Here is a 24,873-nt window from a genome sequence, read left to right on the forward strand (position 1 = left end):
GGCAAATCTAGCTCTGATCTCTGCCTGCAAGGAGAGACATAACCAGAGGCACACATGTAAAACATTTGCAAGCAGGAGCTACCCGTAGCCTAAAGTGCCTACTTTTTTTCCCCTTCCATTATTCATGATATACTTAGTCTCCTAACACTGAGAGGAGACAGGAAAATACCTGCACATTATTGAGCCTGTGAGATATTAAGTGGTTTGTCCAAAATTACGTGAAAAATCAGAGAAAGAGGAAGGAGTTGAAGAAGAAGCTGAAGCAGCCAAGGTGCTGAGCCCTTTAATCCTGCTAAAGACAGCACCAAGCCATGCTCCTGCTCTGCTGATTAAAGATATTTCACAACACAGAGTAAAACATATTGTTGGGTGAATTCATTCCAGCATCTATATATATAGGGTATATATGGAATTGCCATATTAGACTAAGGTCTGTCCAGTACAGGACAGACCAAAGGTAGCTTCAGAGGAAGATCTTGGAAAGCTGTTTCTAAAGTATTTGAAAAGCAGGAATGTTCCTCCCCATTCTGTTAATTAGATATGGTTAACAAAACATGAAGGTGTGTTGCTTCCAAACAATTTCTTCTCCTTCTTTTTAAGAATCTATGTTACTTAAATTCAGGCTGTTCTTATGATCCTGGTAAACGCTGGTAAAACTGTTGGGTACCTGCATGCCTCATGTGGGTGGGAGTCCCAGAGTTTAACCATGTATTTATGAAGGAAAAGAATACCAATTTTAATCTGCTTATTTTCCTACAGCGCCTCTTCCTAATGAGACAGCATGAATAAAACTTATCAGCCCATTGTTTTCCCCCAAGCATTTTTCATGTCTAACACATTTGGCCCCCAAGGCAAACAGTTTCACCCTTATTAGACCTGCTTCACGTGGAAGTTCTCCCAGGTTCACTATTCTTCTTTCATATTAGTGCCACCTACACTCAGCTGCACTAGCAAATAATACCAGCTTGTTTTCAAAGAATTAAAATCACTGCTTGCTCTGTTCCCTTCATCCTGCCCTCCTCCTCTGGCAAAGCAAGAAAAAAAACCAAACCAGGACCCCTGTTTTATTCTTACAAGATCTTAGATGATACTCCTGACCAACCTGTGCTTGAAACAAGCACTTACAAGACCCTTAGGAACCTCTTTATGGATCCCCTTCTATGTCAGCCCGAGGAAAATGAGAAGAGTATGAGGGCTGGATTTTCAGAAGCAGGTGGGATGCAATGCCTCTGAGGGGTTCTCTTTTGTAAGATACAACAGAAAGTCCATAACGTGCCCTCAAAAGAGAATCATGTTACACAGCTCCTCTTATCGATGCTAATCTGCCTTTATCTCCCACAGCCTTTTTTTTTGAACACGGCTCCAAACAGTCCCAGACCACGATAAGAGTTTTGTGCCCATCTTCCCTGCTGTCACAGCGTGTTTGCTCATAAATCAGCTGCATGTTCCTACAAATACCTCAGCCTGACAACCGCTGTGTAAAACATCCCATTGCTTTTTGGAAATGAGCAGCAGATGTATTTCATGTTTAAGCCTTCAGAACCACAGAGAGGGGAATTTCATAACCAAAAATGCAAGCTTCTCCCCTGCAGAGTCAGGCTGGCTTTGCAATCTGGCTACCAGAGGGCAAAATATTTTGTATACAGCTGGCATCTAAAGTCCTATTAACATTGGCTTACAGAAGTCACTGTTCATAAACAAACACTTAATTGCAGGGATATCTACCTATGATTTAAATAAGAGATCAAGTAGTGCCGTAAATACCCATAAATGGCTGAAACATAACTTTAACAACACATTTTATATGTTAATAATACTGTTAATAGTATGCTTTAATAACACCCACTGCCCTGAAGGGACAGAGGAAACTAAGGGATTAGCCTTTGAAGATTGATCCTCAGGGCTCAACTATCATATGTCAAGGCCATTTTGGTACCACTCTAGGAATATAAAGAAGTCTTTACATAAGCTACCTTTATGCCTGGTCAGAGCACATTCAAAGGACCTTAACCAAACTGAAAAAACAGGCATTTAATTTTTTCTGTTAGTCTCCAGTAGGCATCCCAGTTTGTGGCATTCTCCACACAACTCTGCCTTCATCCTCCACTGGGGATTCTTAATGCATATTTGAGATTACTCCAACAAGTTGCCTTTGGGTTTTTTGGGCCAGTTCACATATACTGGGTGTACAATTCACTGCTGCACATGCTAGCAGGGAGTTGTTTGGTGATGTAATTTCCCTCAGTGCAGCTTAATTTTCCCCTGCATAAGCACCTCTAGTTTGTCTATTATGGTGTCTCTCTCTTTTATGGTTTGTATTTAACTGTATTGTGTTTATCTGCAGCTGATGAATGAGCAAGTAGAAATTGCTGGCTTTTATGTTACAAACAAAAACAATCCAGGAGATACAAAGTATACTGAAGATTTACAATCTATTAAAAAAAACCCAGTAAATCTTACAAAAATAAAACCAGCTATTATCTAAAATAGTACAATTAAGCGCAGCCCAAAATTTTAACTTCTTATTCTTGACCTCAAAGTAAACTACGCTCCTGGCACAAATCCAGGCAGTTTTGGTGTGTTTAGAATTCATTCCCATGTCTTGGGTATTCCAACAGGCTTTTCAGAAGAACTGAGGCTTCAAATTGAAAGGTGCCTGGATAATATTTGACATTGCAGTTGGCAACAAGAATAGAAGAGACTGTGCAACAAGTGAATGTGGGGCCACTGTGCTCCCTTGGAAGCTGTTTCTGGGTCTGTAAGCTCTCTTGGAGGAACATGCAGAGGCTATGATGTCTGAATCCGGGAAGCATTGAGAGATTTTGTCCATCAGTGGTGCAGCTGACATAAAAAAAACTGACTGCAACACTTCAGTATCGATGATTCCTATGGGAGACCAACCTTTTGAACAGAGCTGTTGAGAATCAAGGTTATCACCCTCCTGAAAACACTGCAGCTCTCAGTGGAACCTTCCTCCAAACTGGAGCTGAGAGTCAGTATCCCAAAGTTCTACAAAAACTCTGATTTAAAGAAATTAAACCATTTCTTTGCGATAACATTTGAGTCATCTCAGTTCTTTAACGTCAAAACATTATCATGGAACATATCAAATAGAGTATTAAGGTATTATATCACTGGAACAGAGCAGGTACGGTAAATTAACACTCTTTACTTCATTAAAGTGATGTTTCTGTATTGTCAATAAGAAGTTAGAAAAATCAAATCTTTTTTTTTTCTTCTTTTAGGAAGACGCTTTCTTGCAAACCCTTTAATTTTTGACAAAACTTCATTCCCCGAAAGGAAGATTCTTTTGTCAGAAATGTTCCCAACTGTCATACGCTTCGAAGTACATGAGAATTAAAGAAAGAACGTGGCCTCCCCATATCTGAATGTTCTAAATTCCCACATTCCTCACCAGTTCCCTCGAATTAATTTGCACAGCTGTGAATTACACTGACCGTAGGAGACCTGCTTCCCATTCTTCCAAAGCAAGAATGCAAACCTGTGCTCCAGAAATCCTGCTTGAATAGGGCTCGATAACATCTTTCCAGGAAGGAACTCCTCTTTAAGCAGTGCCTTTTTAAACTTACCACCTGGTCCATATATTTATTACCCTGCTTAGTAACATGTTTGCAAGCTGCCAACTGATGCCCCCCAAACCCAAACCTGCAAATGCTACTTGGGGGGCTCCTGTGCAGGGTCAGGAGTTGGGATTGATGATCCTTGTGGGTTCCCTTCCAAGTCAGCATATTCCGTGATTCCATGAACTCATCACCCACGTGCAGCCTGTGTAGGCTGCCCAGGAGTGTGTGTGGTGCCCCGGGTGCTCCTCAAACAACCCAAACGTTCTTAAGGTTGGCCCCTAAACCCAAAATACCTTGTAGGGATGTGTGGGTCCTAGTTGGACACTGAGATAAATTACTGGAAGTCTCAGGAGGCTCTGCTGATCTGCTGCTCCACGTTGTGCAATTCTGACCTTTACCAACACAAGTGCACAACGGGCAGCACGAGAAACCTGCACAGGAAACCTGCCCTGCTACAGGTAAATATATGGGGCTCAGCTCTCCTGAAAACTTTGGTGCCAGTTCCAGAGGGAAAACATGCAGAAATTCCAGAGCAGGGAACGATGCGGGTTCTGACTGTCCCTGTCAAAGAGCTGTGTGGGCTTTTTCTCCCACAAATAGTTCTGCAGTCTCTAAAATAAGAACTTAGCCTCTGTGTTCCTGACATTTGAGTTTTATAAGGAGTATTTCTGAGCTGTGGGGAGGAGATCCAGTTGGATGGGAGGTGAGAATTCGAGTGTTCCTATCAGCAGTCTGTAGCCAAGCTCTGAGAATTATGTTCTATTCTGGTTTTTTGCCCCCACAGAAATGAACTCACCAACAAGGCTAAAGGAAAGACTTTTAGTAAACACCATGACAAATTAATTATTTGAGACAGGTTGTTTTATTAGGCCTGACTGATTTATTGGTTCTACCAAACTGGTAGAATCAGTAAAGCTTCGAGGTGCTCTGACAAGAACCCAGAAATACAGATGTGGTTTGATTTCCATACATAAATCACGGCACACACTTTCAGTTTTGATGGCTTGTGTCTGAGCTGGGAAAACAGCCACCAGGAAAGTAAGAAAGAAACAGTGCAGAGTCTCCGTGAGGGAGGCAGAAGAGCAAATCCCTCAAGCACCTGAGTACCCAGCCCTGTTCTCTGGCAGGCAGACTGGCAGACCCCAGAGGTTTAGGAATGCAACACACAGGTCTCAGCTCTAGAGCCTGATACAAAGAGATTCTGCAGCCCCTTTGTGCTGCCTACACGTGCAAACATTCTACCAAATCCCTGCTTTACCACAGTCTCTCCTCCCACATTTAATCCCACCAGTGATACAAGCCCAGCAAAGGTGCTGATGTGGGCACTCGAGAAGAAGGGCACTAGGAAATGTCATCAGGTCCCCAGCATGTTTTGATCTTGTGGTGTTCTTGTATTTTTGCAGTGGTCTGGAGGAGCATTCAGTCAGTCTCACGGAGCAGGGAGATAGCCCAACAGCCATAAAAGTGTCCTTCAATCATGCCTGGATGGATTTAACCTCCCTTCTCAACACACCAACATCAGATCTCAACACATCATCCCAGACAGCTGATACAAAAAAGCTAAAAATTGTGAAAACTGGGCTGGCAATCTCCTCAATAGATGTGTATGGGCTACACTGTTTTAGAGGGACTTCTCTTCTGTGACACTTCAGCCCTTTTGCTTCCAGAGTCAGCCAGGAAGAAAAGTACAGCATCATAACGTGTGTCAGAATGGGTCACTTTCTGCCTGGGATCAGGATCAGACACATCTTTCTTTATCACAAAAGCAGACAATGACCCGGCCCATCTTCCCTGCTCTCCTTGGTCAATAACACATCAGATTCTGAGACACATGCATAAAGCATAAATTAAACCCTAGATATATGACGAGCCTTCAAATATGCTGTAGAGGAAACCCGGAGAGGGATATGAAACCCCCCTGAAATGCCTGGTTACAGCAAGAATTTGCCAGTTGCAGTGAGAGGCTGGCAGAGGGGAAAAGGTGCTGGTGCAGACTTCGACTGGGAGGGAAGAGATTCTACGTGGATGCCAGGGAAAGGGTGTAAGGGATGCACAGGACTGACGTGAAAGCACATGGCCAGCTTTAGGGGACATTTCCCCCTTACTTAGCCACAAAGCCTGTCTTTGGCCCCATTGTCTTGTCCAGCAACAAGGTACCAACAGCTGCTTTCTGCAGATGCTGCTGGCACGCCCTGATAAATCACTCTTGAAATCACAGAAAACACCATCCTCAAAAATCATTGACAGCCCAAGACGTGATGGTAACAGTACTGTATGCGTCAGCATTCGGGATCATTATTGAAAAGGTTACAGAAGGGATTTGGGTTAATGGAGGTAATCTGTGATTATCTGTTGCAACAGATTGCTCTGCCAGTGACTCACTCCTTCTGCCACAATGTATTGTGGGCTGCAGCTGCAAATAGCAGGGAGGATGGAGCTGGCTCCCAAGCTAACTAAGACTGTGTCTGTTGTTCAGAGAAACCCCTCTAAGAGAGGGTGCCAAGCCACTGCAGGTGTGTGACAGCCTGGCAGAGCTGTGCCGAGGGGAGTGGGCTGTGACGGTGCGCCACAGTCACTCATTCACGGGTGTTACTATAGCTACCAGTTGAAGGACTCAACACAAAAAAGAAGAAATAAAAAGACAAAAAAAGAAAATCAGGAGGTAGAAGACAAAAAAACAAGGAAACTTGTTGTAAAGCAAAGGCAGAGGGTTCCTCTGATTAGCTAATGAGGTGCTTCAAAAGCAGCGACTGAAAAATGAGGCTCGAAGGCCGCATGGCGTAAGCGTCAGATCATGCAGGCAGCTGGCCTGCTCTGCCTCGCCTCCCACCCACCCACCACGACCCCGAGAGCTGGCACCTCTTAATAAACACAAAACAGAGCTCTGTGCCAGGGATGGATTAACTATTTCCTCGTTGCTCACAAAGTCCTGCACTTCCACTGGCTCTCACCGCAGCCCTAGGGCCAGAATTAAAACAAGGTATTGATTTGGGCCATCAGCCCCCCGGGAGCAGTGTGGAAACAGGCCAGCAAGAACAATGATCCTGCCACCAGGGTCTCCAGAAGAGAGCAAAAGCTGGGTACTGTCACAGCTTGGAAGATGAAGAAAGAAGAAGAAAACAGCACCATGCGCCAATCCCACACCTCCCATTGGAAAGCCCCTGCCTCTGGTCTGGATGCCCAACGTAGCCCAAAGCACCAAAAGCAGCTGCAGCCAGGGACAGACACTTCTAATATGTACATAAATCTAAATAAATGTATAATTCCTGCTCCCATGCTCCCCTGACAGCCAGCTGTTCCCTTCGCTTGCTGTTATCGTCACTCAGAGATTAATGTCGCTGCCTGGGACAGCTTATTAGCCATTTTTATTACAAAGCATATACATCTGGCTGGTGGTGGGCAAAAGCTAAGCCTTTGAGTAAATAAAATACTAGGACAGCTCGCAGGGAATGACAGAGAACAGATATCTGCGGGGTCTTTACCCTGGCTCTGAAAGCCAATAATGGCAGGAGGTCAGAGATCAGCGGCTTAATTGTCCAGCGAATTAATGGTGACAAACGTCTGTTTCCCCTCTTGTTACAACTGACACCAGATATTCCAGAGAAAGCAGGAGGACACTTGGCTACAAAGGAATGTTTTGATGGCTGGAGCTGAGACTGTTGCCAGTCCCAGCCCGTCAGAGCAGCGTGGGTCAAACAAAGTCACCGTAGTAAACTGCTGCTGACTCCAGCACAAACCAGAACCCTCTGGGCCTGGCCAAGCAGCCACAGATTATTCTCGCTTTGGAAAGAAAGATTATTGGCTTATATTTAAAAAAACCCCTGTCAGATCCAGATCTTTGAATATACAAGCATAAAAAATGAAGTAAAATCGGAAGAGTGTGAATTGCACCATGAAAATCAACCTGAGCTTGTCTCCTCCCATTTTGAAGAAAAACTGAATGCAACAGGAAAAAACAAACAAACACCAAAACCAAAACAAAAACCTCCCCAAACAAACAAAAGCCCAAGCAAGCAAAAACACCCCCAAACCAGAACATATTACAAAAGCAAAATTTTTCTTCACATTTTCCCTCTCCAGAAAGCATCCCTCTGTTATTGTCCTGTACAACCCTGGTTCAGCAATGTGTCTCTGAGGGGAAGGTGTCACAATGGGAAGAGTAACGAAACCAGGAAATACAAGGGGACCACTTTCATCCAGCTAGTGACATTTTGTGAAGCTGGCTAATTCTTTTCTACTGAAACAACTCCTTCCACAGTCAAGAATCAGGTCTACTCATTTACTTTCTACTTGTTGCTCAATCTTACTTTAATTCAGATTTTCATGTGTAGCTGTAGGAACAAGGATGAAAGCTTCCCTTTGTTTTAAGGTGGTTATGTGAGTTTTGAGCTGTTGTGAAAGAGACTGAAGGGCACATCTTTCCCATTAATCCAAATACGTGAACCCCTCTGGTGCCTAATTTAAGCTTTGTAAACAAGGAAAAAGTACTTTTTGAATACTAAAAAGTACAGTATCAACCTAACAGTCAGTTTCTGAGAACCATAAAGTCACTTCTTATGTCATAAGTCACTCCCCTCCTTATGGGACATGCTGATACCTTTAATTAATAGTGGTAATACGTAACTCTGACAACGAGGATGTGCAATGTTGCATTAGGAGACTAAAGTGTAAGTATTCTTTCAGCAGTGTTTTCCACAGAGGTCATGATGACCAGGGAACAGACACACTGGTTTTCAAGCAAATCTATGTGCTCAGTCTCTGGCTGAGCTAATTATAATGGTGCCTTGACCACTGCTGTCTTTAAGTGTCTGCCAGCATGTCCCTAACAAACCACCAGGTTCATGTTTTCCCAGCCCAGACGGAAAAGTCTGGTTATCAGGTCAGAGTCAATCCCACCTCCAAGGCTGATGCACTTCCATCCCACATGGACCCGTCCTGCTGAGCTTCATTAACAAAGCAGAAGTTAGTGACAAGCCACCACTGAACAGGATATTTGTTTGCTTCTTGCATCAATGCCCAGGGGACAAAGGCTGCCGGGTCTGTGGGGCTAAAAACACTTCACATGGTCCTCAAAGGCTAAAGGAGGCATCTGGCTCAGCATTTCCAGTGTGAGTGTGTCTGACCTGCACGTGGGCATGTGCCCACCTGGCACCCACCAGACAGACAAGAGCTGAACAAATCTACAAGGCAGACACAGTCTCTGCTGCAAGAAACACTTTCTGTCCAGGTGTTTTACGAAATCCATATTTTGGGTTGCTACTATCATTCCTTTTAAGGTGTCAGGGAAGAAAAAAGAAACCCAGCCATCGCTTTAGATGGTATTCTGATTTTTAAACTCACAAGAGCAAAACCCCCAGCAACTACCCAGAAAATCCAAGCCTCCTTATCTCATCCAACTCCCCCCCATGACGCAGCAAACACTGATCTTCGTGTCTAAGCATCTAAGCCCAGGTGGCACATGTGCTATTTTAGCACCTCTTGGGACCACTCTGGGAGATAATGTAATTAATATTATCCTGGTGATGGCTATTTACCACATCCCACTGGGAAACTGCAATCTGTGCTTATGGAACTTGAACCCAGTTAATGCCCATTTCCTACCAGTTTCAGGTGTCTCCTAATTTAAAGATACATTTACAGACAAAACAGGTCAGCAACTCTTCCCAGTGAGCCAAACAGTATCTTAATCACTTGTGTTTAATAGGAAACAAATGACTGAGCACTGATAAAGGTCACCATTATGCTTTTGAGGAAAAGAAAAGTGACTGCAGAACAATCTGATAACGGGAGAATTTGCTTCCTGCGCAACTCAATATTTATAAACCCTCTCCGTAAGGGGGCAAAAAAAGGAAATAATTTCAGCTGGATGAAGGTAACATTCCAAATGATGTTTTAAGACGACAACACAAACAGGACCCCAGCTGAAAACAGTGCTCATGGGAGAGATATGGAGGAACAAGAGGAGGCAGGAAGCCCGGAGCTCCGGCTGCCCTCTGCTCCTGGGCACAGGCTCTCCAGCTGCCCGTGGGCATGCACGGACCATGCACAGCACAGAGCCATGCTCAGCCTCTCCCACAGCAACAGGGGGAAGCAGGATTGTCCTGGTGGTGCTTTCCACCCTCAGTGGAATGACTGGAGTTAACAACCTCCAGCAAACACCACGAAGACTTGGGATTTTTTTTCAAGCTGAAGGCTCACCTTTCACAGAATCATGGTGTCACAGAATGTATCAAGTTGGAAGGGACCCACAAGGATCACAGAGTCCAGCTCCTGCCCCTACACAGGGCCATCCCCAGGAGTCACACCGTGTCCCCGAGAGCATCATCCAAACCCTCCTGGAGCTCTGGCAGCCTTGGGGCTGTGCCCACTGCCCTGGGGAGCCTGGGCAGTGCCCAACCACCCTCTGGGGGAAGAACCTTTTTCCAATATCCAACCTAAACACCCCTGACACAACTTCAAGCTATTCCCTCAGCTCCTGTCACTGGTCAGTCTTACCATAGCAGGAATTTCAGTTATTTTCCATGCTTTTCTATATTTAATCCTCCTGAAATGCAGGCAATGATTGCCCTACAGCCTGACCAGTGTCTCAAGAGCAGAACTAGTTCTCAACCACAACAGCCTCGAGCCCAGCTATGTCAAGCACCTACAATTTCAGCTGATTTCTTTGGGAACCACGCATGCCAGCAAGCCCTTCAGCAAGGCTCTTGAGAGAGGGAGAGAAAAGGACCCTGACTGAAGAGCCCCCTCTGCATAAAATTAGAAGTGCAGGGTGTTTCTGGAGAAGCGCTGTTTTCCAAGGCTTCCTGGTAAGGAAGTTTTTCATGGGAGAATAACATGGGAGATGTGGAAGAGTGCTTACAGTGATAGCAAAAATAAATATAAAATATTTGTATTTTATGCCAAAAAAGGCAGCGTTCTCAATTATTAAAAAAAGAAATGTTTATCTCCCAGAAATAGAGAAACAAAGACAGGGGAAAGAAAAACAGTAGAAGGTACATCTATTTTGTTTCACATTTTCCACGTTAGTAGATGACAAAGTGGTTTGCACTTTGCTGCCTTGGCTTCAGATATCAAAATATTTCAGCGTTGCTTTTAAAGCATATTAATAAAAATAATAAAACCAACACATCCCTTAGCTTTTCAGCAGTGCCCTCTACTTAAAGACCTAAAAGCACTTTTGCAAACAAAAATAGCAAAAGCTTTTCCAGCTCAAAGATGAATTTTGCCCTCACATAAAATAGCATGACTTTTACGGTCCTGTTGAGACACTCCACATGTGCAACTGGGAAAAGAAGTTATCACATGCAGCTTAAATGCACAGCTTTAATTAGAAAAAAAACCCAAACCAAACCAAACAAACAAAAAAACAACAAAAAACCCCCCAAAAACAAACAAACAAACAAAAAACCCACAAAAAACCAACAAAAAACAAACAAAAAAACCCCAAAACCAAAACCAAACCAAAACAAAAAAATAAAACCAGACCCATTCTTCTTGGTAATTTTTCCAGTTGATATTGTCAGAGGACCTAAGAAAATCAGGGTTGCTAGATGCTGGAGGGTAAAGCTGACACTCACCCTTCACCAGACACCAAGGAACCCAACGGCACCAACATTTCACTGCTTCCACTGCTCACAGGACAATCAGCATTTGCTCTTCTGCAGTGCCTGGAGGCCAACAAATCCAGGACCTCTTTGTACAAGGCAATGCATGAACACAGATCCCATCCCTGAAGAGTTTCCAGCTCTCGGTACCGCAGCCAAAATCACTCCCCTCGACATCCTGAACCCGTTGTTGTCACTGGGGATGCTGCCTTTGCCTTCAGCAAGGGTTAGGATTTCATCCCCCGAGGCTTCAGAGGGTCACAGTTTTCCCACTCATCAACACAATTGCTTTCTGAGGAAGGCCCATATTTCAAAAAGGGGTGGTATTACTGAAAAAACATTAAAAGTTGCCAGGAACAATCAAGGACTGTAAATGCACTGTTGTCCAGAACTGACTATGCTTCAAACAGATTCAATAAAAACATAAAGATGGAAAGAACATTGAAGAACAAGTCAGACCAGGTGTTTTCCTTCACTTTCTCCCTGACATCTCTGGTCTTTCTGTCTTCCCCAGTTCTGCCCATCTGTATCATTTCAAGCATTAACCACTTATTTCTGTTTCCCAGGTTTCTCCTCTTTTCACCTCCTGTTGACTATCAGCATTCATGAGCCTTCAATGCCACCTTCTGTCTCTGACCTGTTGCAAACTGCACTGCTGCACCTCCACATCCTTCTGACTCTTGAAAGCAACCCTAGGAACAGGGGCTTGGAGCCTCTTGCTCTTCTCTTCCCTCATTTCAGTCTACTCCTAGAGTAGACTGCAGCGTCCTGTTCTCTCTCACTTGTTCTCTGTTTTGCTGGTCCATGAGCTCTAAATTCTCCTCTGCATACTTGCACACCTTCAGCAAGCTGGAAACCCTCATTACCAGCACCACCAGACCAACCAGACATCATGTCCAGGACATGCAGGCATCCCATCGGGGTAAAGTCATCTCCCATGTTTGCTGCGTGGGGGCCATCAATCAGGATACATGAGTAAGGGGGGTTTGGAAACAGTTCCTGGCCTGTAACAAGAAGTCCCTGCACCAAGCTGTGCCTAAGTCCTCTTCAGACCTGGTGTGGGCCAAACCTGGGCCAAAAACTGTCCAAACAATAAGCTGTGGGGGCAGCTGTGTGCCAGCGCTCAACCCTCCTGCTGTGGCTCTACTTAGCTCACTAGGACATGTCCTCTGTGATATACAGAAGAAATCCTGTGTTGGCTGACTTGATCATGGCCAAAGTTTCACCATGAGCTGCCACCAGGCCTTGGCTCTGGGCAGAACCTCCATGTGACACCGATGAACCCAGTCATACCTGGATGTCCTTCACCCAGCGCTGACGGAGCCACGCATCCCTCTGAAGAATAAAATACCCTGGCATTTGAAATCACTGGCCACAGGCCTATTCATCCTCTTCAAAAGCTGACATATTAAAACAACTGAATTGAAGGAATTCATGGCAATTTGGTCACACACAAAAAAAAAAAGCCAAGAATAGGACTTGGGTCTTGTCTTGAAATCCAAAATACAACAGCAGATGTCTTTCATCTATATGACCTTTTCCACTAAGACAAAAGAAAGACAGGATATTAAATCACAGTTTAAGGCTTTTATGACTCTTGGCAAGCATTTATTTATTATGGGTTTGTTTGTTTTGGGACTTTGTTTTTAGGCAAAGTGTTATTTTTTGTACTTTTCACAGAACTTCGGCTGAAATACCATAAAAACGTCTGAGATAAATTTCTTGTGGGTGATTTAAACATTTCCAAAGTCACAAGCTGACTCCCCTTCCAACTCATATTACTCAAACCAGTGTGTTTAAAGCAGGACAACCATTCACCATGAAGGCAGCATTTAATTTTTCACAAAGTCATGGAAAACCTTGATGGCACGTGCAGTTACGAGGGGGACAGAAAATCCTTTAAGCAGCAGATCCAGATCAGGAAACATGCTTAAAGGCTGTGCCATGTCCAGTGCAAATCCCCCACTGACTACAGTGGAGAACACACGGGGACAGTAGGACACAACACAAGGAATGTGGGAGAAAGCACAGATTAACTGCATTTGTGTCTTTTTAATTTGCTTATAGCCCTGGCTGGAGAAGGGCTCTCCCCAGCATGCTCAGCTCACCTTACAGATGACTAAGCAGACATGCTACCAGTAAAGACAATCCAGAGGAAAGGACGTTAACCTTGGACCCAGGGAGGATTAGTTTTTAAGTCCTTCATCTGGCACAGATTTCTGATGTTATTTTGGCAAAGAGGCTGTGTAAATACCTTGTGAAACTAAGGCTCATGAGCACAGACAGACTTGGGTGAGATGGCTGAAGCAGATATGGGTTTGTTCACCCAGCCCCTCTGCCAGGGACTATTACCCTTGGAGAACATCAGATTTAATGGGCTGTGCTCCTAATTCACAGCTGCTGGGACTCACATGTCACATCAGGCTCTAAACCACGCCTGCAGGTACACATCCTCACCAAAGCTACACACCACCTCAAGGCAAGCCCTTCATCCTGCCCTCCATCAGTTCCTAGCACACAACATGAACCAAGAGTATTTCCTAAGCTTCCCTTTGATACTGATGGGTGTAAATACGTTAAAGACTGAGAAACCCTAAAGCCAGATAGAAATTTTCAGTGAAACATTTTCCCCTCAGAAAAATACCAATCAGCCAAAAGCAAATGTTTCACAGATGTGTCACTTCTGACATTTTATTTTTAAATGAAGGAAATTCAGAAGGTCTACAATGAGGTTAAAACAGTGTTTCAACTTTTGATTCCAAACTATTTTTACCCCTTTTAAAATACTACATTATTTCACAAGGAATAAAATAATTTATTCCCAAACGAAACATATCAGCTGAGTTCAAGCACTTTTTTTTCCTCAGATTTGGTTTTCACAGCACATTAGAAATGTTTGTATTCCCTTTGTCTTAGAACAAGAAATACGTTTTCTTGAAATTCGGGAGGAAAAAACAAACAAACAAGCAAAACCCCAAAACAGGACGAGAGCAAAACCTTTGGCCCTCAAAGCCTCCCCAAGGCCCTCAGCTCTTTGCAGTGCTGAGGGCAGGTGAGGACAGGCTGGAACTCTGCGTGTTCTTTCTGAGTGACTAAAACACGACATGGGCCAAATGCAACCACATGATACTTCCAAAATGAGAACACATATGGCTGAGCATTTCTGAAAAGTCAAAATCTGCTCGCACCCAAATCAATGGGCGTTTCACTCCTGACTCCTTGGAAGCAGGGTTAAGTCAACACCGGCTAAGACGGGAAAATCCCAATCAGAGATCAAGCACAGCGTTCCCCCCACAGATTATTCATGAAGTGTGTGTAGACGTCACGAGAAAACAGAAGGTGCTACAGAGCTGTTATTTTTAAGCTGAGGGTGAGAAAATAGGCAGTGAAGCGTAGAGCACAACTTGGTGCGTTGCTTTGTCACCATTCTTGTGAAGGAGCTCAAGGAAATTATTTTAAGGAGAAAAAAAAAAATTCGTCGTTATCTCTGTCTCTTCCAATCAGAATAGACTTAATTTTATGTGAACTTTTACAGTTTTTTTTAAATACCTCTGAATTTCCTGAAACTATTTATTTCTGAATGCTGTTTTTCTATGACCCACCCAGTTTTCACAACCACAAAAATGTTCAAGAATACCTCTTTAAACTATCTAGAAGACACCAGAAGTTATATTCTCCAGTGCCCATCTCGTACAGAATTTAAATCAGGCCCTAGCTGCCTGCAAGGCTTTTGCAGAATTGTTTCTTCCTCCTTTTGCAAAGAGCAATCAATTTGGAGAAGCTGAGGCAGACGCTGAAGTGGATCACAGGGAGCATCTGTGCACGGAGACAGAGACCAGTTCTAATCATCAGCATCACAGGACTGTGATCCTCGAACCCAGGCACGAGCAATTATCAGTGTGAGAGCACAATTTATTCCTTGCAGTCAGACACAATATGGATATCCCATTGGGCACCGGTTAGATTGTTATACTCATTTTAGGAGGCTCAGCAATACCACTCACCATGTATGAAACAGTACTAATGGCAGGCAGCCTGAGCCATCAGATGAGTTCAATAAAGGGCTTCACTGAGTTAGCACTGTGCTCTCATTATGCAGGGGGTCAAAAATCCTGGCATGTAAATGGATGTATAGCAGCTTTTTGGACTTCTGATGCTAACACCTTCATATGCTTCAAATCTCACAATCAGCATATATACTTTCATGCATGCAAACCTTGAGAGTATGTTACTTAATTCACCACAAATAAAGAAAACATAAGCAATAAAAGCACAGGATTTCAACACCAGAACCTCAGATTCATATCTAATCTAACTGATGGCACACAGTCCTGTCTTAATTATTCTTAATAATGCTCACAACCCACCTGTCTGATAATTAACAAGGAAAAAACCCAGAAACCTCTCTCTGTATCTCCCACTCAGGATTACAGCCACCATTTCAATAAATGCACTAGCAGTTCACAGAGCCTGACCCAGCATCCAGGACCTTCGCTTGCCATCCGCTCGGGGTGATGTTCTCCGAGCACCATCCCTTCCTTCCCTGTTGCTGCTTTTCCCAGCCCAGTGCTGACCAGCCTCAGCCACCCGGTTTATGAAGCTGGACAAAAGCAGCCACTCAGTGTGGCTTGGCCGAGGTGTAAAATGTATCAGGGAGGAATTTGGTTTCGCTCAGCCCGGCAGTCCCAGGCGCAGCTGCGACACCCGCAATTAGGGCTTGCGGAGAACACACATCGTTACAGCTTCACCCTTGGGCATTCACCAAAAGAGAGATTTGCTTTTCTAATTGGCTCAATATTTTGAGAAGGTAAATGGTGAATAATAACAGCCTCGGCAGCAACATGAGACGGGATGAAAGCAACACAAACTCCCCGTTTACGCTCCCGGCTTCACGGCGTGAGCCACGTGTTGATTGACTTCCAGCCCCAGGAGGAACTGTCCTGCAGGAGACATCCTCCCCCACGGCACCACGGGGAGCACCCAGGGACACCTCTCCTGGCCTTGGTCACCTCAGCTGGCTTTTGGCCTCGGTGAACTACGCTGCATTTCTGTGCAACTACAGACCTCATTTGCAGAGCGATAAGTTTCCCGCAGAGTTAGGAACTCACTTCCCTTATTGCAGAGGAGAAATAAACAGTTCTTTGAGGGAAATGGCAGCATCTAATTTATGAGCTGGATGCTATTCCAAAGTTTAAGCTAGGTAAAATGTTAATTTCTGCAAAGCGCTTCCTCAACAAAAGCAGCTTTATAAATGGAATTTTACAATAACAATAAATCTAATATTTTCTTCAGAGGTCCTTAAACCCATTTACTCAGTCCTCTCAAATACGAGGGGAAAAAAAAAAATCAAAATAGCAACATCCATCATCAGGTTAATTACAACTGGTCACACTTAACCTCTGATAATTTAACCACGCAGAGTACCTTTTGCTCATAAAAGCTGCAGTAAGTGTAATGCAATCTATAAATATCACTGAGGCCACCGGTGCCCTCCGAGCTGTGGAGTTTAACCTCTAAGCTGCTGATTTAAATGTGCTGGGCTACGAGCACAGCGTGCTGCTGCTCGGGTTCAGCGCTGACAGATGTCCCTTCCCAGGCCTGGAAAGGGGATGAATGAATGAAAAGCCTCCACGCCATTCATGGCTGCCAAGCAGCGCATCCTTAAGCACAACCGAGAGCCTCATCCTTCTACAGCCTGCTGGTACAGCTCCAAGCATCTCCCCTGCCTTCAGTCTACCTTTTTATATTTCTAGGCATGCCATTGTTTCCAGTTTTTCTGCTTTTGTGCAAAAAGCATGGAGCCTTCTCTCCCCAGCTCCAGGGCCATCACTGTGCTGTTCTCGCAGGGCGGAGCGTGACCTCAGCCTGCTGCTCTCCCCGAGAGAGCGTATCTTCCATTGACGTCAAGGGCTCTGCACACACAGGGAGGGAGGGAGATAAGCATATTGGAGGCAGGATCTGCCTCGTGAACGGGAATTCTGCTGGAGGAATTTACAAGCCTCTCACAGCCTCCTCTCTCGATTAAAGCCGGTGGGATTATTTCAAAAATTCAGCTGCTGAGTCCCGGCTATTGGGAATCTGTCACACGCAGGGCTCCCTGCTGTTAACCCACCCTGACTGCTCATGCAAGACAAAACCCACGGTTATCTGCAAAAAGCAGGTCAGACGTAGAAAGGGCTGTGCCAGAGGGGGGTCACAGGCAGCTCTCTGTATGGCATCTCACACCTGTGGGCTCCGAGGAGCGCTTAGAAAAGCTGCATCCTGCTTGTGGTGCAGATTTTAAGCTATATGGACCTGTGGGTTAAATTAGGGAGGTTTATACTCAGTTTTATGCATTCCTTTCCTGAGAGAAAAACTGGGGATGTCCGCTGGGCTCAGCATAGTGCCACAGAGGAGCTCCCTTTGAGTCGGTGGCCAAAGCAGGTAGGGCAGTGTGGGGCAGAGCAGGATCCCCGGGAAGGCTCCCCAGGAGCAGGGTTAGCTGAGAGCCCCTGCTAGTTGGCCTGGGCACAATGCCACCCTGACATGGTACTGCTGTTTATATGTCTGCAGCAGGGTCAGGGATCTCTGGATCATGCTCTGCTCCATGTGAAGGCATTCCCAGGGTCAGCAAAGGGCCGACAGCCTCGCCTGCCACTGGCTCTGCCTCTGCAGCAGAGCGTCCCCGCCTCGCTTTGCTGGGTCCTCTGGGACACAAGAACTGGGAAGCAACCTCGAGTTGCCTGGTTTAGACACACCCCAGCACCCTCAGAAACACAGCCAGGGAGTGCAGCACTCTGCACAGACACCAGGCTTGGGAGAAAAGCTGCTTATTGCAAATACCATTACAGCAACACAAACCAGCAGCACGATCTGATTACACCACGGGGTACATTTAACCAGGATTATCTGAAGTCACATTTGTGTGTAAGCTTTTCCATACTCTCACGCACAATGCTGCTAAACTCTTATTTTTATGCTTTTTTGCAGTGTATTGGTACACTATGCTTTACCTTCATTTATCATGTGCCCTGTTGTAGCTGTAAAGTAATGATGGCTGCACACCAACAGCAAGTTCTGGTCCTAAGCAAGAGACAACGTAGGTTTGAAGAGATGCTTAGCTATATTTATAATAGCTAAATGCCAGATCTGGAGGGAAAGGAATGCTGTCAGTATGTGAGCAATGCAGCCAGTGATTATCATGGCTGGACTGTTGTACCTGGTGGAACATTGTACCTGGAGCTTCTGTACATGAGGTCTAGGTGGGAACCCTGAAGAAAGTGATGCCCATCTGTGCAGATGCTGTATCACATTACAGAATTTAGAAATATTAGTGACTGTACACTTTAAGCCTGAGTGAATCTTCAGTGTGACCTCTCAGACCTTCTCCTGTTAGACACCAGCACAATTCACCTCTCATGTGCTGTCAAAGGCTGGAAGGACCACGGAGAAGGGCTGGTGAATGGGCTCACAGGTGGATCATATTCCACAAAGCAGAAAAAAGAAATCCCTTGTTTAAACAAAAGGTAAACAACGTGAATGAAACATGAATGGACAGAAACTTATGAAGTTCCTTACCAGCTCAGCCTACCTCAGGGTCAAAGCTCATTCATAAATGTTTTGGCATCGCACAGGAAGGAACAAGATACTCATTTACAGCCAAGAGCCTCCTCCTTTCCTGTTTTCCTCCAGCCTCAACAGACCAGGGCAGGTGTGTTAGAACAATATAGGAAATGATCAGCTTTGATATACACAAGACAATGGTGATGTGGTTTGCAGATAACTCCCATACACAGCTGCAAGTTGCTGGTGAAGGTTTCTCAGCCTTGATCATCACATTTGGTCATTGTTTCTGCTTGATACTTCATACAGCCACCTTTGAAAATGCCTACTGAAGTGTTTAATATGAAGCTGAGGAAGAGACAAAGGATAGATCATATCCTGATGCACAAGATCTCGTCTTCATTTTCTTACTCTTCCTACACAACACCACAAACTTTATAAATCGTGATAGTACCAAGGATTTCCAAAGTCTTCCTACAAGAAATATCATTCCCTGTCCAAAAGCTCCAGCAGTGAGTTCCCCGGGTTGACTGCCCTTATGTACTATTTTTTTCAACCATTAAGTATCATTTTGTTCTTTTCTGTATATTGGAATATAATTAGAAGGCCCAAAACAACAAGGAAAAATATTATGCTAAGGCTTCAGTATGATTTTACATAGTATTTTTTCTATTCTCTAGTTACCTCTTTTTTTAAAAAAATAGGCCACATGTGAATTTCCAAAATATTCCGATCAATTAAATTAAGGCATTTCCTCCAGTTCTCCTACTTTTTTTCCCTCCCCTTAGGATTTCAAATAAATTGCTGGTTGTCTAAATGCCAGGGGAAATCAAGAATTAAAATACAGAGCCATTCAAAACATCCTCAAGACCGTAGTCTGACACTGTGGTTTCTGTCAGCGACCACACTTTCATCTTATTGGGATGCCCTTGAAAAAAAACTCCTGCTGTCGGAAGCAAAACCTGTGCCCAATTCATGGAATACATGAATGCAATATAAACCCTCCCAGGCCAAGAAATTCCACAGACACCGCACGGATTAGCTGTGATAACATCTTTTCCCATAATGTTGAACAGCGACAGAAATAAAAGACGAATGTTTTCAACATTTAAAAACCCAGGGCTGGGCCAGTCCCTGAAGGAGGGCAGTGTGTGTGCACCACTGCATGGGAAGAAGCTGCCCAAAAGCTGGCTTGCCTTGTAGTGCAAAAATCTACCTCAACTATGGAGATCCACCTATGGAGACCTCAGGAGGACACAGAGCCTTCACAGCAGCGCAGCATCATCACCCTTGTAACCATCTCCACGTTTTCTTTCTGCTCTAAAGACCACTCAGCCATAGGTGAGGTCCTGTTTCCCCAGGACACGACAGTTGCAGACAGTGACAGCTGGAGGGACAGCGTGTAAAATGGGTTCCTCGTTGATTTAAATAATTCCCATAATTAACTCGATTGGTTACACTCTTTGTACTCCAGTTCCCTTGTCTTTGCATTGCAAGCACTGCAACTCCTGGCAGAGCAGCAGGTTCCTCACAGGGCTCCCCCAGCTTCTCTCCTGACACGTTGGCCAGTGCCATGAAACGTGCCCACTGCAGAGCGAAGGCCACGTTTGAACAGCCACTAGGGAGAAGATAAAGTTTCAAAATGCAAAGCTGGCCCCTCGACCCTGGTCAGGGATTAGCAGGTATTGATCGTGAAAATCCTCTCTGTGAATCACATGAGTTTCTCAGGCCTCCAAAAGACAGATGTTGAAATTCAGACTCACTCTCTCCTGGTGCCGTAAATCAAACAGTGAAACCAAGAAATAACTGCCTCAGGAAATGGGAGTTACAGCACTTCAAGATGTACCTGTGTACAGAATCAAATATGCTTGTGTTGAGTACTCCCAAGGATTCTCTTAACCCACCTTGCCAGGACACCCTGAGAAGCTCTCAGTAGTTTTCCACACTCTGCTGATCTCCACACCACACACTCACTGCCACCAGACATGAGGGAGACTGCCCACAGCAGGAAGAATTTGTGACAGTTCCCCCTGGCAGATAAAGCAGGAGAGAGAAGTGACTGGCACAGGCAGTGCTGGACAGCAGCAAGTTCAGGCAGACATGTGATGGGCCACAGCTACAAGAGAATGGGAAGGAGAGCTGTGTTTTGAGCCCCAGGTGTGAGCTCTTTCCCCAGAAAACAGATTTCACACTCCTCAGTGGTTTTTTGGCAGCCTGCGCTGAGGCCTGATGTCAAGAACGGCGAGGTGCCCGCTCAGGAGCTGGCTCCAGGCCCTTCCCTGGCCAGGCATGCCAGGGTGGATGTGACTGCTCCCCTCAGACAGCTCCTTGTTCGTGGCACAGCACAGCGATGCCCCTTCTCCCACACGTGTGCAGCAAACACGTCATCCCATGGAGAGATGTGTCTTCAGACCTCCCAGGCAACAGGGGGTTTTCAAATACGGGACTCAGGAAAACCAATGAAGCCTCAGGTGTGAAATGGCAGGCAGGGTGAATGCAGGTGGACCTTCTCTGGGGAGGTTTCAGGTTGGTTATGAAGAAGTGGAGCACACAGAGCAAAGATGGACCAGCTCAACCTGCCAAAATCGAGGAATTTGGCCCCTTAGGCAGGACAATGAGGAGATTACCAACATGAGGTTACAGGGGTTGTTTGGGAGGGAAATGTTGTTGCCACACAAAGGCTCCAGGCACAAGACTGAAGAAAAGTTATTACAGTGTTCCTAAACAGTCATCTCGGGCAAGGAACATCACTTCTGCTGGTCTGGTGAGCCTGAGGAGCAAAGTGGTGCTCCCACCACTACTCTCCAGGAGCCCACTCATGAAGCAGAAAGGGGGGGGAGGTCTTACCATTAAGCATCTAGTGAAGATTTACAAAGAATGCCTGAAATAAAGAGAAAACTCACACTCACGAACTGATAAATCACTAAAAACCAATAAACTGTGATGTGGCAGTGGTAGGAATTAAGGGCGGCTGAAGAAAAAGGAAATATCTAAAAGGTGCTAGGGGAAGGAGACAGATCCTCTACAAAGACAGTGGCAGGCAAATTAGAGAAGGAACACAGAGGCAGATGTTAGAAAAATATAATGTTCCTGTGGGTGCATCACTTATCAGCCATTCTTGCACATAAAACACATTTTTTCAACATTTAGGAAAGAAAAAGAATGACTGATCTGTAATTAACAGAAATAAAGGCCTGGCCCAGATCCTAGGCTAGAATAACATTCTTGCAAAAATGAATTTTGCTGAAATATTGGCATTAGAAAGGGCAGGGCTGCTGCAGGAAGAGGGCAAACCCAGAATAATTGGAACAGTCTGCCCACTGAGAGCCACCCAGCTGGGGACCTCATTTAATAAGCTATTTAAATCCTATTTAACAATCCATTTAACAACAATATGACCCCACTGGAGGGAAATCCCGGGGGAACAATTTTGCATGTTTGATACGGGCACCTTTTGCATGTCTTGCTGCCAAAGTTTCCCTCTTACCTCCTCCTTCCTGGGGCTCGCCAAGGACAGAAATCCCACGGCAGAGCTGCAGATGCTGTTTAGAGTTTAAATGGGAATTGCCTGTCTCTCATTCTCCTTTCTCCCTGGCACAAACCCTCACTCCACAGGCAGATGATATCTAACTTCATAGTTCCTCTATCTCTCTCAGCAGCCTGCAGCCTCACAGTCCTACTTGTTTTCATGGTCACCACCTTATGTCAAGCCATGGAAGTGTCTTTCCTACCACCAATCTGCCCTGAATCCACTGATCATGAATGATCCTGAGCACTCACAGCTCTAGACAGCACCATCATTGGAGCAGCACCCTGTCCACAGGACATCTTTAATAACTGTGCCAACTTCATCTCTACTACATGGTCTCCAACCTCCTCCTCCTCCTCCTCCTCTCAGTCTCCTGTTTTCCTCCCCAACCTGTGCCAGCTGATGGAAAGCCAGGAAAGCAGGCACAGCTACCACCCCCTCGAGTGGGTTGATTCTTCAAAGCAACTAGAACAACAAAGGGCAGCAATTTATCAGGAAAATATCAGCTGTCAAGAAAAGCAAATGCAAATCATTCCTCTGCTGACTGTTCTTTTCACGACTGCTGTGCAATTGTCTTGTTGATTCCCACAGCTGGATGCTGCAGCTTTCTCCTTGGCACATGCAATTCAAAGTGATGCTAGAGCAACTTGAGTAAATTGAAATTGGTTTCATCAACTGTGTATGTTTGTGTCAATGACATGTGTCTTTTTTTTCCCCCTCTCCTCCCATTGTCCACTAGCATGTTCTCCAGCCCAGCAGCTGTTGACATTTTGTTTGATGGCACATTTTCCCACTGGGAAATGATGCTTCCATTAAACTCAAGTGTTGCACGAGAAGGTACACAATTTGTCAACATTTTCACTAAAAATGGTAATTCAGACTTGACTGGTCTGGAATACTGCAATTCAATAAGGTCAAAATGCATCATCTCACCTTCATCATTTAGATTTCTCCACTATCATAAAGTCATATAACTTGACACCAAGTGATACAGGTGGAAAGCTCAATATCTGAGTCTCAGTAAAATATTTCACTGAAATAATAACTAATATGTGAGAAAGGAGAAACCTTTTCTAAAAAGAAATTGCATATGGGAAATTTCACAGCTTTCTATGCTTGTTCTAAATTGGAATCCCATTTGCTTCGATACTGCCCAACCTTCAGCACCTCTGTTTTCTCCACTAAGTTTTGTGAATGCCTGCATTGGTCTGGGCTAAGCATCTCTTTAGCTGTGGGGTTCTCAAAGGACAGCGTCAAGAGTCTAACTAACTAGGGGGTCCCTCCAGAAATTTGTCAGGTATGGAAATTTTTCTTACAACTGATGTTTTACATGTAATAGCCGTATTTAAAACAACAAGTACACAAAACACCAATTGTTTTGGTGCACCTGAGCAAACAACTGAAGTATAACCTAGATCAAAAAATTTTTAATTACAGTATTAGAAAAGGCATTATCACCTAAATACAGCAACTGGAGAAATTACTCATGAATATGCAAATTACCTGACAAAACCTTTCTCTAAACACTTCAGTAATTTTCAGAGATAAACCTCAAACCAGCCACCTCTTTCATTTGCAGTTTTATTTGTTGATAAGTATCCAGTGCTCTCTACCTTATTTTTAGGAGGCATTTTTAATGTAGCCATCATTTAAAAGCACTTGAAATGCATTAAACGTACCCGAGGTTCTCCTCCTGCATTAAAGGGTGTTTTAAAGCCTGAAGTACAGGAATTGTTATTTCCTTTTAACATTCAACATCGTAAGTGAAGACAAGTCACTGTGGGCCTCAAAGTCTGGCAGGCAGGATGTAGCAAAAGTCCTAAACCCAAACATCACAATTTTATGGCCGTCCAGGACAAGACTTGAGCCAAGTAAAGACCTCAGGGAACTTTAAGAAGCTGCACTGGTGTTGTCCCTGCACAGACTACAGTGGGAGTTTCCCTCTTCTGTTCAGCTGGAGGAATGGGAAAAACCAAAGACAGGGAATATCCAGAATATCCACTGTTACAGGTTTGCTCGAGCACTTTGCTAAGGCACTTCAGATTGTCCTGAAGATGAGCATCAGGCTGCCCTCAGGAGGTCTGCTCTGAAGATGTGAGAAGAGTGTGTATTGAAGCCAAAGGGAACCCTCCAACTGCTTTGGAAGGGAGTTGGTTCTTGTCTGACCTGCTCTCCCAGAAAACCCCACCACTGTGGTCAAGTTCCATCTGTCCCATTCTGCTGCCTAAGAGGATGCAGATAATCTCCTCAGGATCAAATGTGTGAGATGCCATCTCCACCTCTCTCACCCACAACTGCAATCACCTCCATTACTGACACAAGATCCATTAGACAAGGAGTTAGAAAAATGTGACCAGTCCATAGGTGTTCCAAAGAGAGCTGGCTTTGCAATCCTCACCTGCCTGCAGCACAGAAACCTGATGCTGCTGAAGGAGAACCACTTCTTGACTCCCAGCCTGAGCCACTTTCTGTTCAGCTGCAGGAGACTTGGTGAGAAAGTGAGAACAGCCAGAACCTGAGGCACAGCAGAGCCATGGACAGCAAGTGTGGACGGATCTCCATCTCACAACACACGTGTTTTCCATGGCTGTCACAATTCCCTCTCCTCCTGTGC

General features: G+C 44.8%; 1 protein-coding gene across 2 annotated transcripts in view; it reads right to left on the reverse strand.

The window, feature by feature from the left end:
- The window catches only part of GRK5 (G protein-coupled receptor kinase 5), a 149,862-nt gene that overhangs the window by 89,979 nt on the left and 35,010 nt on the right, over positions 1-24,873 (reverse strand). The window lies entirely within an intron of this gene.

This window comes from Neopelma chrysocephalum, unplaced genomic scaffold (assembly GCF_003984885.1).
Source record: "Neopelma chrysocephalum unplaced genomic scaffold, ASM398488v2 Primary Assembly neopelma1_347, whole genome shotgun sequence".
Lineage (NCBI taxonomy): Eukaryota > Metazoa > Chordata > Aves > Passeriformes > Pipridae > Neopelma > Neopelma chrysocephalum.